General features: G+C 34.8%; 1 long non-coding RNA gene across 1 annotated transcript in view; it reads left to right on the top strand.

Moving 5' to 3' along the window:
* The first annotated feature begins 10,551 nt into the window (after nt 1–10,551).
* The window catches only part of LOC132666445 (uncharacterized), a 116,566-nt gene continuing 115,501 nt past the window's right edge, over nt 10,552–11,616 (top strand). Inside the window, exon 1 of the long non-coding RNA XR_009604672.3 lies at nt 10,552–10,615. This is a non-coding gene — a long non-coding RNA (uncharacterized LOC132666445). The remainder of the gene's footprint in view (nt 10,616–11,616) is intronic.

Here is an 11,616-nt window from a genome sequence, read left to right as displayed (position 1 = left end):
ACCTTACAGCATTTGCATAAAAAACCTTTAGTGGCTAAGAAGAAACTTTTTCCTGCTCCCATTGACTGGTTATCTCTGTGGAGAAAAATGTATTCCTGTATAATAAAATGCAATTGGTCCTTCTCTGATCAGGAAGAATGCATTAAAACACCACAATTTAAGTAGACAGTGTCAAGGACACTCTCAGACTTCACTTCTAATACCACCTTTTTATTCTGAGAAACTAAAGAAAAAGAGAACTTGTCTGATAGGCTTGCTTAGTGATGGGTTAGTGAAAACCCTGGAGATGTCCCGCTAAATGGATGGAGGGATAAATGTACCTATGATAATTGGATAGTGTGAGAACTAGCAGCAACAGTGTGGGATTAGGGGGCAGAATAATGGACTCCTCTCAGAAATTTCCACAAAAGAATGAATATGAAGTTTCTAAATTGATAAACTCTAAGATTTTATCGTGGTGAATCTTAAGAGAGTTGGGGTAAATCTATTATAACAGGTTTCATGTTTGACTCTGTTAATATTGTTGATCAAAGCATCCATTGATCAGTATTAACTTTTCAATATGATTTCTCATTGAAAGACTGTTGTCTTATGTTCTGATATTTCAGTGCTATTTTGATTTTTTTAACTTGTGGTTCTTTGTGGCTATTCATATTAACAGTTGACTTCTATTTTATACTAAAACTGGTACTATACATAAACATTTTTAATAGACTTCTAGTTCTAATAATGAATCAGACAAATTAATATGAAAAGGCTGCTGTTACAAAATATAGATAGACTCTGAATAAAATTTATCTCATGTATTTTTAAGTGACCACTTGAGCATCCCAGAAACTAAACAAAACTCTGAGTCTAAAAACAAATAATAATAATAGGTGAAATCAAAGTATGAGTGGTTGAATACCTAAAGTGATCCTAAGGCCATTCCAGAGGGTTTTCAGTTTGATATCTAAGGAGTTTGGTTTATAACATCTTTGAGAGACAAAACAAGACCTTGTTTGGTTGTATAGAAGGTAATGGAAGGGAACCAAAACCTTAAAACAGTAGGAATTTACCACTGGTAGAGCTGTAAGACTTTTCTATATTTCTGTTTAGACTCTAGGTCAGAAAAAAATATTTCACCTATGGATTTGTAACCAAGAGCCTAAATCTTAAATATGTTTAGATTGCAAATTTATCTGAGTGAGACAGAAAGCCCCAAGCTGAGAAGTTGAGATGAAAATATATCCCAAGTCAAGAAGCATCTGGTAAAAGCAAATGTAAAGATGCTCTATAGGAAAGTAGTGTCAACTCAATTCTTAGAGGATGTCCATAGGAAATTTTTACTTAAGTTTAGATCAAGGATTACTATTCCTTGTATTGGTTAACTGTAATACCTTGTACTGGTATATACAATTGGTATATACAATACCTTGTATTGGTAACTGTATTCCAAGTATTGGTTAACTGTAATAAGTAGACTACTCATTTTCTCAGAACAAGTGACAAAGTGGCATAAATATAGATCTAAACCAAGACTTAGACTATGGTCATAGCTGCCTGAAAGTATGGGAAGATACCAAGATAGTGAAGAAATACTGGATCAAAATCTAGCAGATGTTAGAGACCCAGGGACATGAACACATCATTTGGGTCTTTTACTCTGGAGACGTTTGTCCATTTTGAAAGGGACTGTACTGACAATCTGAAAATTTGGTGAACAGTTCTGACAATCCCAAATTACTAGTGGTCAGATGTTATTAAAGTTTAAGACCTGTCAAGTGATATATGTGAATGAACATACTTTCTGTGAGTGGAGACAGAAGTTGCACCCTACGAGTAAGGATGAATCAGAAGTAAAAATAATCTAACAGAGACTATAGCTCAATTTAAGATCATCTGAATCCCTGAATTGGATTGTATTTTCCTCAGATTGATTCTCCCCAGGCACGTGGCAAATGCAAAGCAAGTTCTCTGTGAAAGAAAATAACATTATCCAAGGCCTGAAATTATTTCTGCAATTTTTATGTACAATAGCCACCACTCAATCAAAACTAACCAGACACATCAAGAGATAAGGCAATGTGATTCTAAACCATAGCAAACAATAGATAATTGAAACAGAACCACAGGGGATCCAGATAATGAAGTTTTCAGAAAGACATTAAAATAATTGTGCTTAATATGCACAATGAAATACAAGCAACATTGAGATTTTCAGCAGATAATTAGAGTATAATAAGAACCAAATAGAAATTCTATAACTGAAAACCACAATAACCAAAATTAAGAAAGAACATGATGCCTTTAATATGGATGCTTGACCCACCCTCCAATATGTGCCCTCTCAGATGGGGTAATGTTCTACGATTATAGTAAATTCTGTCTTTATTTTCATGTACATAATCTTTTGTGAGCTGACCCCAGGTGTTCTTATTATTTTTTAAAATGCAATCTCATTTGCACTGTATCTTATATGAACTGATCAATTTTATTATATGTGTGAGTATAGCTATATACCTCTATATATACATACTTAATGTACATATATTTCCCTGTTTTTTCATCCTTTGATTGTGTAAGTGGGCATCTAAATGATATTTCAATTAGACGCCATACTGAATCAATACATCATGAGTATTTTAATGAAAAGTAGGGAAAAAAAGTAGGCACTGATTCCATCTGCATCTTAAATTTGAATATGTGTTAATTCATTCAATCATCAAACCTTAAATTTTTTTAAATGTTTATTTATATTTCGGAGAGACAGAGTATGGCCGGGGGGTTGGGGGGAGGGTGGGGCAGAAAGAGAAGGAGACACAGAGTCCGAAGCAGGCTCCAGGCTCTGAACTGTCAGCACGGAGCCTGACGTGGGGCTCAAACTCATGTTCTGTGAGATCATGACCTGGGCTCAAGTCGGACACCCAACGAACTGAGCCACCCAGGCACCCCTCAATCATCAAACTTTTAAAGATTGTTTTCTTCTTTTTGTGTCAGCAATTCATTGCCATGTACTGAAGTTTCAGTGATGAACAAGAAATATCCCTTACTTCAGTGGGTCTATGTATTAAGTAAGAGATGATTAAACAAGCAATTAATTTTCTATATAATTAATTTTATGTTAGAAATAAGTGCAAGATGGCAACTTTTAGAATGATCTCTCACCCACTCTACAGGGAATGGGAAAGTCTTTTAAAACCAGTTGCTTTTACCCTAAATCTAAAGGATCACTATTTGAGGATTGGAAGACATAGCATTTTAAGTGAGACATTAACATCTTTAGAATTCTGCCATGGATGGAAGAATAATTTAAGGCAAAGTGTAAGTGTCAGGAAAGACAAATATATATATAGGATCACAAAGGGTATTATCCCCATTTTAATGAAATTCTACTAGGAATATGGAACTATTTAAGACTTATAAAAATGGAAAAACACCAAAAATATTTTACGTTTCAAAAAATGGGTCTAGATGTGGTATGGTAAAAAGATTGCTCTGGTTTAATCAAGAAGACAAGATATCATAGCAGTAATTCAGAGAAAATTTATAGGGCTAAAGTTATCCTCAGTGGATATCCTTCTTGAACGTGACTTCAGAAATATTAAATAGAATAGACAGGGACTGGAAATTGGTTGAAATATAGAGAAGAGTGAGAGAGATGCCATAAGAATGTACCTCAGTTCCTGGCTTGCACAATGTGTATATGTTACTGCATTTTCATAGATAAGAATTTCTGGAGGTGGAGTAGATCTGAAGGGAAATTTCATAGGCTCAATTTCAGTCACTTTGAGTTTGAAATGTATGTTTTAGGATAATTAAAAATGTTCCAGGGGAGTTAAAAAAAGAATTTATGATTTTGTATTTTGAAAAGAGATTTTTACAATAGATTCATATGTGTTTAATCAGCTAATAGATAAAACTGAAGTCATTGTTGTGGATAAGCACATGTCAAATAGTAATATGAAATCATGGGCAAAGACCTCTTTGTGGTCCATGAATAAATTTAGAGGAATCAAAACTTCATTTGAAAACAATGAAATAAAATAGTACAAAATGCAAAATATCAACATTGCACGTAGTTCAGGTAAACATTTCAAAAATACTTTTGTTTCAATTTAATATAAATCATACATGTATGCTAAGTCACAATGCAAAATTTAGTTTTTACACTGAACCACAGTCAAAAACTTTTAAAGCTGTTGATTAGAGTGTATTGCATAAAAAGAGGGAGGCTTAGCATTATGATAATAAAAACTGCAATATTTATAAGTTCAGCAAGAGAAAAGCCAGTCAGACTGATGGAGAAGAAAAGCAGATATTGAAGAGGTGCTGTCCTCAAGTCCTACCATGGACAACGTGGCAAACATTTTGACCAATGCTGAGTGCTTAAGTAAGACACATGGGTTAAAAAAGGTGGGCGGCACGGGGGGAAGCAACACTACTGGCTCCAATGTTCTTGTTATTCAAAGGGAGAAAAATGCTTATGAGTTGAAATTGACAGCCTGAACTCACTCACCCCCACTTAAAATCCCACTGATTTAACTTTCAAATATTTTGAGGATCTTTTCTCCATTATCACGACCAGCATATTATTCCTAGCAACCTCCAATATTTGTGTAATAGCCTCTTAACTATTCTATTTGTGTGTGTGGTTATATCTTTTTAAGCTCTATCCATACTACATCCAAAGTAATCCTTTCAAAATCAAATGCACATTTTATTCACTTACTACTCTCAGGTTGATTCAGTGTAATAATTCTGATATGTTGCTTTCCAGTCATATTTGCATTTGTAAATTATCTGCATGGTTATAATTATTCTAAATATTTCCCTTTTACAAAATTATAGAAATAGCCTTCTAGAATTTTATATTCTACTTTTTATTTATGTTTTTAAAATTATACCAAACTTCCAGATTTTTTGTATATTTTTTGCATAGATTTTTTTTGTATATTTATTTTAAAAATATTTTGATTCCAGTAGAATTAAGGTACAGTGGTATGTTAGTTCCAGATACATAATACAGTGATTCAGCAATTCTATGCATTACTCAGTGCTCAAGACAAGTGTACTCTTAATCCCCTTCGCCAATTTCACCCCCCCACCTCCCCTCTGGTAACCATTAATTTGTTCTTTTATACTTGAGCCTGGTTTTTTTTTTTTTTTGGTTTGTCTCTTTTTTCTTAATTCCTGTGTTATGTTTCTTAAATTCCACATATGAGTGAAATCATATGGTATTTGTCTTTCACTGACTGATTTATTTCACTTAGCATTAAACTCTCCAGATCCATTTACGTTGTTGTAAATGGCAAGATTTCAGTTTTATTATGGCTCAGTTATATGTATATATTTCTTTATCCATTTATTGATGGATGCTTGGGCTGCTTTCATATTATTGTAAATAATGCTGCAGTAAACACAGGGTTACATATATCTTCAAATTAGTATTTCCATATTCTTTGGGTGAATACCCCATAGTGGAATTATTGGATCATATGTTAATTCTATTTATTATTTTCTGAGGAACCTCAATACTGTTTTCCACAGTTGCTGCACCAGTTTCCATTACCACCAACAATTCACGAGTATTCCTTTAATCCATATACTTGCCAAAACTTGTTTACTGTGCTTTTGATTTTAGTCATTCTAAGAGGTATGAAGTGATATATCACTGCAGTTTTGATTTGCATTACCCTCATGGTTTGTGACATTGAGCATACTTTCATGTATCTGTTGGCCATCTGTAGGTTTTCTTTAGAGAAGTCTGTTCATGTCTTCTGCCTTTTTTTTTAAACTGGATTATTTGTTTTGGGATTATATAAATTACATAACTTCTTTATATTTTTTGGATGCTTGTCCTTTATCAGATATATTATTTGCAAAAATCTTCTCGCATTCAGTAGGTAGCCTTTTAGTTTTGTTGATTCTTCCCTTAGCTACACAGAAGCTTTTTATTATGATGTAGTCCCAATAGTTTATTTTTACTTTTGTATTCCTTGCCTCAGAAGACATGTCTAAAAAGGGTTGCTATGGTTAATGTCAGAAATTACTGCCTGTGCTTTCTTCTAGGGCTTTTATGGTTTCAGGTATCACATTTAGGTCTTTAATCCATTTTGAGTTTATTTTGTGAATGCGGTAATAAAATCGTCCAGTACGCTTCTTTTCCATGTAGCTGTCCAGTTTTCCAAACACCATTTGTCAAAGAGATGGTCTTTTTCCCATTGCATATTTGTGCCTCCTTCTTAGAATATTAATTGACCATATAACCATGTTTTATTTCTGTGCTCTTTATTCTGTTCCATTGTGTATGTGTCTATTTTTGTGTCAGCACCATGCTGTTTTCATTACTACAGTTGTGTAGTGTATCTTGAAATCTGGGATTGTGATACCTCCAGTTTTGTTCTTCTTTTACAGGAGTGCTATGGCTATTCAGGATCATTTGTGTTTCCATACAAATTTTAGGATTATTTGTTCTAGGTCTGTGAAAACTGCTGCTTGTGTTTTGATAGGGGTTGCATTGGATATACAGATTGCTTTGGATACTGTAGACATTTTAATATTTGTTCTTCCATTCCATGAACAAGGAATATCTTTCCATTTCTTTGTGTTACCTTTAATTTCTTTCATCAGCATTTAAGTTTTCAGAGGACAGGTCTTCTACCTCTTTGATTAGATTTATTCTTTTATTATTTTTGATGCAATTATAAATGGAATTGTTTTCTTAATTTATTTTTCTTCTGCTTCATTATTAGTATATAGGAATGCAACAGATTTCTGTATATTGATTTTGTATTCTGTGACTTTACTGAATTCATTTATACATTCTAGTAGTTTCTGGGTGGAGTCTTTAGGGTTTTCCACATATTATATCATGTCATCTGCAAATATTGAAAGTTTTGCTTCTTCTTTACTGACTTGGATGCCTTTTATTACTTCTTGTCTGCCTCCTGTGGCTACGACTTCCAGTACTATTTTGAATAAAAGTGGTGAGAGTGGCATCCTTGTCTTATTCCTGACCTTAGGGGAAGAGGTCTCAGTTTTTCCCCATTGAGAATGATGTTAGCTGTGTATTTTTCATAAATGGACTTTATTACATTGAGATATGTTACCTATAAACCTACTTTACTGAGGATTTTAATCATGAATTAATGTTGTACCTTGTCTAATGCTTTTTCTGCACCTATTGAAATTATCATATGGTTTTATCCTTTCTCTTACTGATGTGAGAGAAATATCACATTAATTGATTTGTGAATATTGAACTGCACTTGCAATCCAGGAATAAGTCGACTTGATCATGGTGAATGATTTTTTAATGCATTGTTGGATTCAGTTTGCTAATATTTTAAGAATTTTTGGATGTATATTCATTAGAGATATTGGCCTGTAGTTTTCTTTTTTGGTGCTGTCTTTATCTGTTTTTGGAGTCTGTATAATGTTGTCCTCATGGAATGAATTGGAGGTTTTCCTTTTCTATCTTTTTGGAATAGTTTGAGAAGAATAGGCATTAGCTCTTTCTTAAATGTTTGGTAGAAATCATCTATAAAGCCATCTGGCCCTAGACTTTTCTTTGTTGGGAGTTTTTAAATTACTGATTCAATTTCTTTGGTGGTAATCCGTTTCTTCACATTTTCTATTTCTTCCTGTTTCAGTTTCATTGGTTATGTTTTGAGGAATTTTTCTATTTCTTCTAGGCTGTCCAATTTGTTGGCATATAGTTTTTCACAGTATGCTTTTATAATTGTTTGTATTTCTGTGATGGTGGTTGTTATTTTTGTTAATTGTAATTTTATTTGAGTCATTTCTCTTTTTTACTTCATAAGTTTGTCTAGAGTCTATCTATTCCATTGATAATCTGGTTTTATTGATCTGTCTTTTTTAGTTTTGATATCATTTTTTTTCTGCTCCAATCTTTATTATTTCCTTTCTCTGCTGATTTTAGGTTTTGTTGTTATTTTTCTAGCTCCTTTAGGTGTAAAGTTAGTTTGCTTATTTGAGATTTTTCTTGCTTCTTGATGTAGGCCTGAATTGGTATAAACTTCCCTCCTAGAACTGCTTTCTCTGCATCCCAAAGGTTTTGGGCCATTGCGTTTTCATTTTCACTATATTCCATGAACTTCTTTATTTCTTATTTTATTTCCTAAGTGACCCATTCATTGTTTAGTAGCATGCTATTTAACCTCTATGCATTTATGATGTTTCCAGACTTTTTCTGGTGGTTGACTTCTAGTTTCATAGTGTTGTGGTCAGAAAAGATGCATGGTATATGGCCTCAATATTTTTGAAATTGTTGAGGCTCGTTTTAAGGTCTAATATGTCATCTGTTCTGCAGAATGTCCCATGTGCACTTGAAAAGAATGTATATTCTGCTGTTTTAGGATAGAATGTTCTGAATATAACTGTTAACTCCATCTGGTCCAGTGTGTCATTCAAAGCCGTAGTGTCCTTATTGTTTTTCTGTTTGGATGATCTGCCTCTTGAGGTAAGTAAGGTGTTGACGTCCCCTACTATTATTGTATTATTATTGATCAGTTCCTTTATGTTTGTTATTAACTCTTTTATGTATTCGCGTACTACCATGTTGGGTGCATAAATATTTGCTATGGTTATATCTTCTTGTTGGATTGTCCTTTATTATATACTATCCCTCTTTGTCTCTTGTTACAGTCTTTGTTTTAAGGTCTATTTTGTCCAATGTAAGTATTGCTACTCTGGCTTTCTTTTGACATCCATTTACATGATAAATGCTTAACCATTCCCTCACTTTCAATCTGCAGGTGTCTTTAGATGTAAAATGAGTCTCTTGTAGGCAGCGTATAGATGGGTCTTGTTTTTTATTCATTCTTTCACTATTTGTCTTTTGATTATAATGTTTAGTGCATTTACATTCAAAGTAATTATAGATAGATATTGCCATTTTATTACCTGTTTTGTAGTTGTTTCTCAAGATTTTTGCTGCTCCTTTCTTGTCTTTCACTCTTTCATGTTTTTCTGTTTTTTTTTAATTGATATATTTGGATTTCTTTCTCTTTATTGTTTGCATATTTATTAGTGTTTTTTGATTTGTGGCTACCATTAAGTTTGTATGTACCATCTTCTGTATATGGCAGTCTATGTTAAGTTGTTGTTCATTTCAGTTTGAATCCGTTATTTACTCCTCTCCTCCCCACATATTACATATATGGTGTCATATTTTATGTCCTTCTATTTTGTGAGTTACTTGATTTACACTTTCCCAAAATTACTCATTGTTACTGTTTTTGCATTTTCTGCCTTCATACTGTCACTTTTGGTCTCTCCTTAGCACACAGATTGCCCTTTAGTATTTCTTGCAGAGCTAGTTTATTGGTCATGAACTCCTTTAGTTTTTCTTTGTCTGGGACACTCTTTATTTCTCCTTCTATTCTGAATGATAGTCTTGCTGGATAGATTATTCTTGGCTGCAGATTTTTTCCCATTTAGCACTTTGAATATGTTATGCCCATCTTTTCTGGCTTGGAAAGTTTCTGCTAAAAAGTACCCTGATAACCTTAAGGGGTTTCCCTTTTATGTATCTGTCTTCTTCTGTGGTTTTGCTTCAAAATATCTTTCTTTATTGTTATATTTTGCCATTTTAATTACTGTGTGTCTAGGTGTGGCTCTGCTTTTGTTGATTTTGTTTGCAGTTGTCTGGATATTTGTTTCCTTCTCTAGATTTGGGAAGTGCTGCAATTTTTTTCTTCAAGTAAATTTTCTTTCCTTTTTCTCTTTTTTTCTTTTGGAACTCTTGTATTATATATGTTATCATGTTTGATGAAGTTACTGAGTTCTCTAAGTCTAATCCTTTTTTATAGTTCTTTTTTCTTTCTTTTGTTTAGCTTTATTTCTTTCCATCACTGTGTTTTTTAAATGTTTTTTAAATGTTTGTTTATTTTTGAGAGAGAGAGAGAACATGAGCAGGGAAGGGGCAGAGAGAGAGACACACACACACAGAATTCAAGCAGGCTCCAGGCTCTGAGCTGTCAGCACAGAGTCTGATTAGGGTCTCAAACTCAAGAACTGTGAGATCATGACCTGAGCCAAAGTCGGACACTTAACCAACTGAGCTATCCAGGTGCTCCATCTTTTCATTACTCTGTCTTTCAGGTCATTAATTCATTCTGCTTCTTCCAGCCTACTGATCATTTCACTTAGTGTATTTCTTAGTTTGTTTATTGAGCCCTTTTCTATGCGATTTTATACCTCATCTTTGTGTTATTTGTCTCACTCATGTCTTTCACTCTTTTTTCAAGTCCAGCAAGTATCTTTATGATCATTACTTTAAATTCTCTGTTAGGAATTTTACTTATATTTGTTTCCTTTAGATATCTGGCATTGTCCTTGTCCTATTCTTTTATCTGGGAAAAATTCCTTTGTCTTTAATTTTTTCTAAGTCTCTATGCCTGCTTCTGTGTGTTAGGAAAGTCAGCTATTTCTCCTGTTCATGAGGGTAATGGCCTTATGAAACAGAAGTCCTACAGTGTAGTGTCCCTCTTCCCTAGGGCCTGCTGCTGTTCTGCTATTGAGATCCTGGCCATTTTTCCTTTCAGATTACTTGTATGCTGAGACTCTCTTTGCCAGTTGTGGGCAATGTTTGGTCCCTGGCCTGAATGTGGTGAGTTTTTAAAAATTTTTTAAAAATGTTTACTTATTTTTGAGAGAGAGAGAGAGAGAGAGAGAGAGAGAGAGCACAAGCAGGAGAGGGGCAGAGAAAGCTGGAGATACCGAATTCAAAGCAGGTTCCAGGCTCTGTACTGTCAGCACAGAGCCCAACATGGGGCTCAAACTCATGATCCATGAGATCATGACCTGAGCCAAAGTTGGACGCTTAACCAACTGAGCCACCAGGTGCCCCATGAATGTGGTGAGTTTTAACTACCTGTGCACTGGTCTGCTTGTGAAATGAGGCTTCTTGCCATTGGTGCTGCAACTTACTACTAAACTCCTGGATTGGAGATGTTGTGTGAGTAGGGATTTGGGCCAATCTTCTGTGGGAGGGTGCGCACTGCACTGGGACTGAGGCAAGTGTGACTGGGAAGAGGGGACAGGGCTTGCTGTAAGCAAATTAGGTAATGAGTGTCAGTGCTGCACTGTTTCCCACAGATGGTCCTGTGTTTACACTGAGGGGCAGGGGAGGGAAATGGCACCTGCCAATTTCTATGTTCCTAGAGGTGTCTCTCCATGAATGCTGCCTCTCCAGGACGTGCTCCAAGATGAGAAAATAACCTCCCACTTTTTACCTCAGGTGCTTTTCATATTGTTGTTTCCACACTATATGCCTGTGGCATGTTTGCACTACCTTCTCTCCTAGAGTAGTCACGATGCCTTTGGAATCTTCCTGAGCCACACTCAGCAACCTTTAGAACTCCAGGCTTTAAGCCCCACTGGTTGCAAAAACTCATGAAATTCAGCCACTCTTGCTTTCCAACCCAATTTCTATGGGGAATGTCTTCCCTGTGTGATCCCCTGTGTGCTAGTATGTTTCCTGCACGTCTCTGTGACCATGAGTCCCTTCCCACCACAGTGGCCATGATCGATTTCTCTCTCAAACCACATCTCTGCACTTCCTATCTTCTTTTATGTGGCCTCTTCTCTACCTTTAGTTGTGGAGTTTGT

Source organism: Panthera onca, chromosome B2 (assembly GCF_046562875.1).
Source record: "Panthera onca isolate mPanOnc1 chromosome B2, mPanOnc1 haplotype 2, whole genome shotgun sequence".
NCBI lineage: Eukaryota > Metazoa > Chordata > Mammalia > Carnivora > Felidae > Panthera > Panthera onca.
Note: the sequence above shows the minus strand (reverse complement) of the source record. Positions and strands in the feature narration are given on the sequence as shown.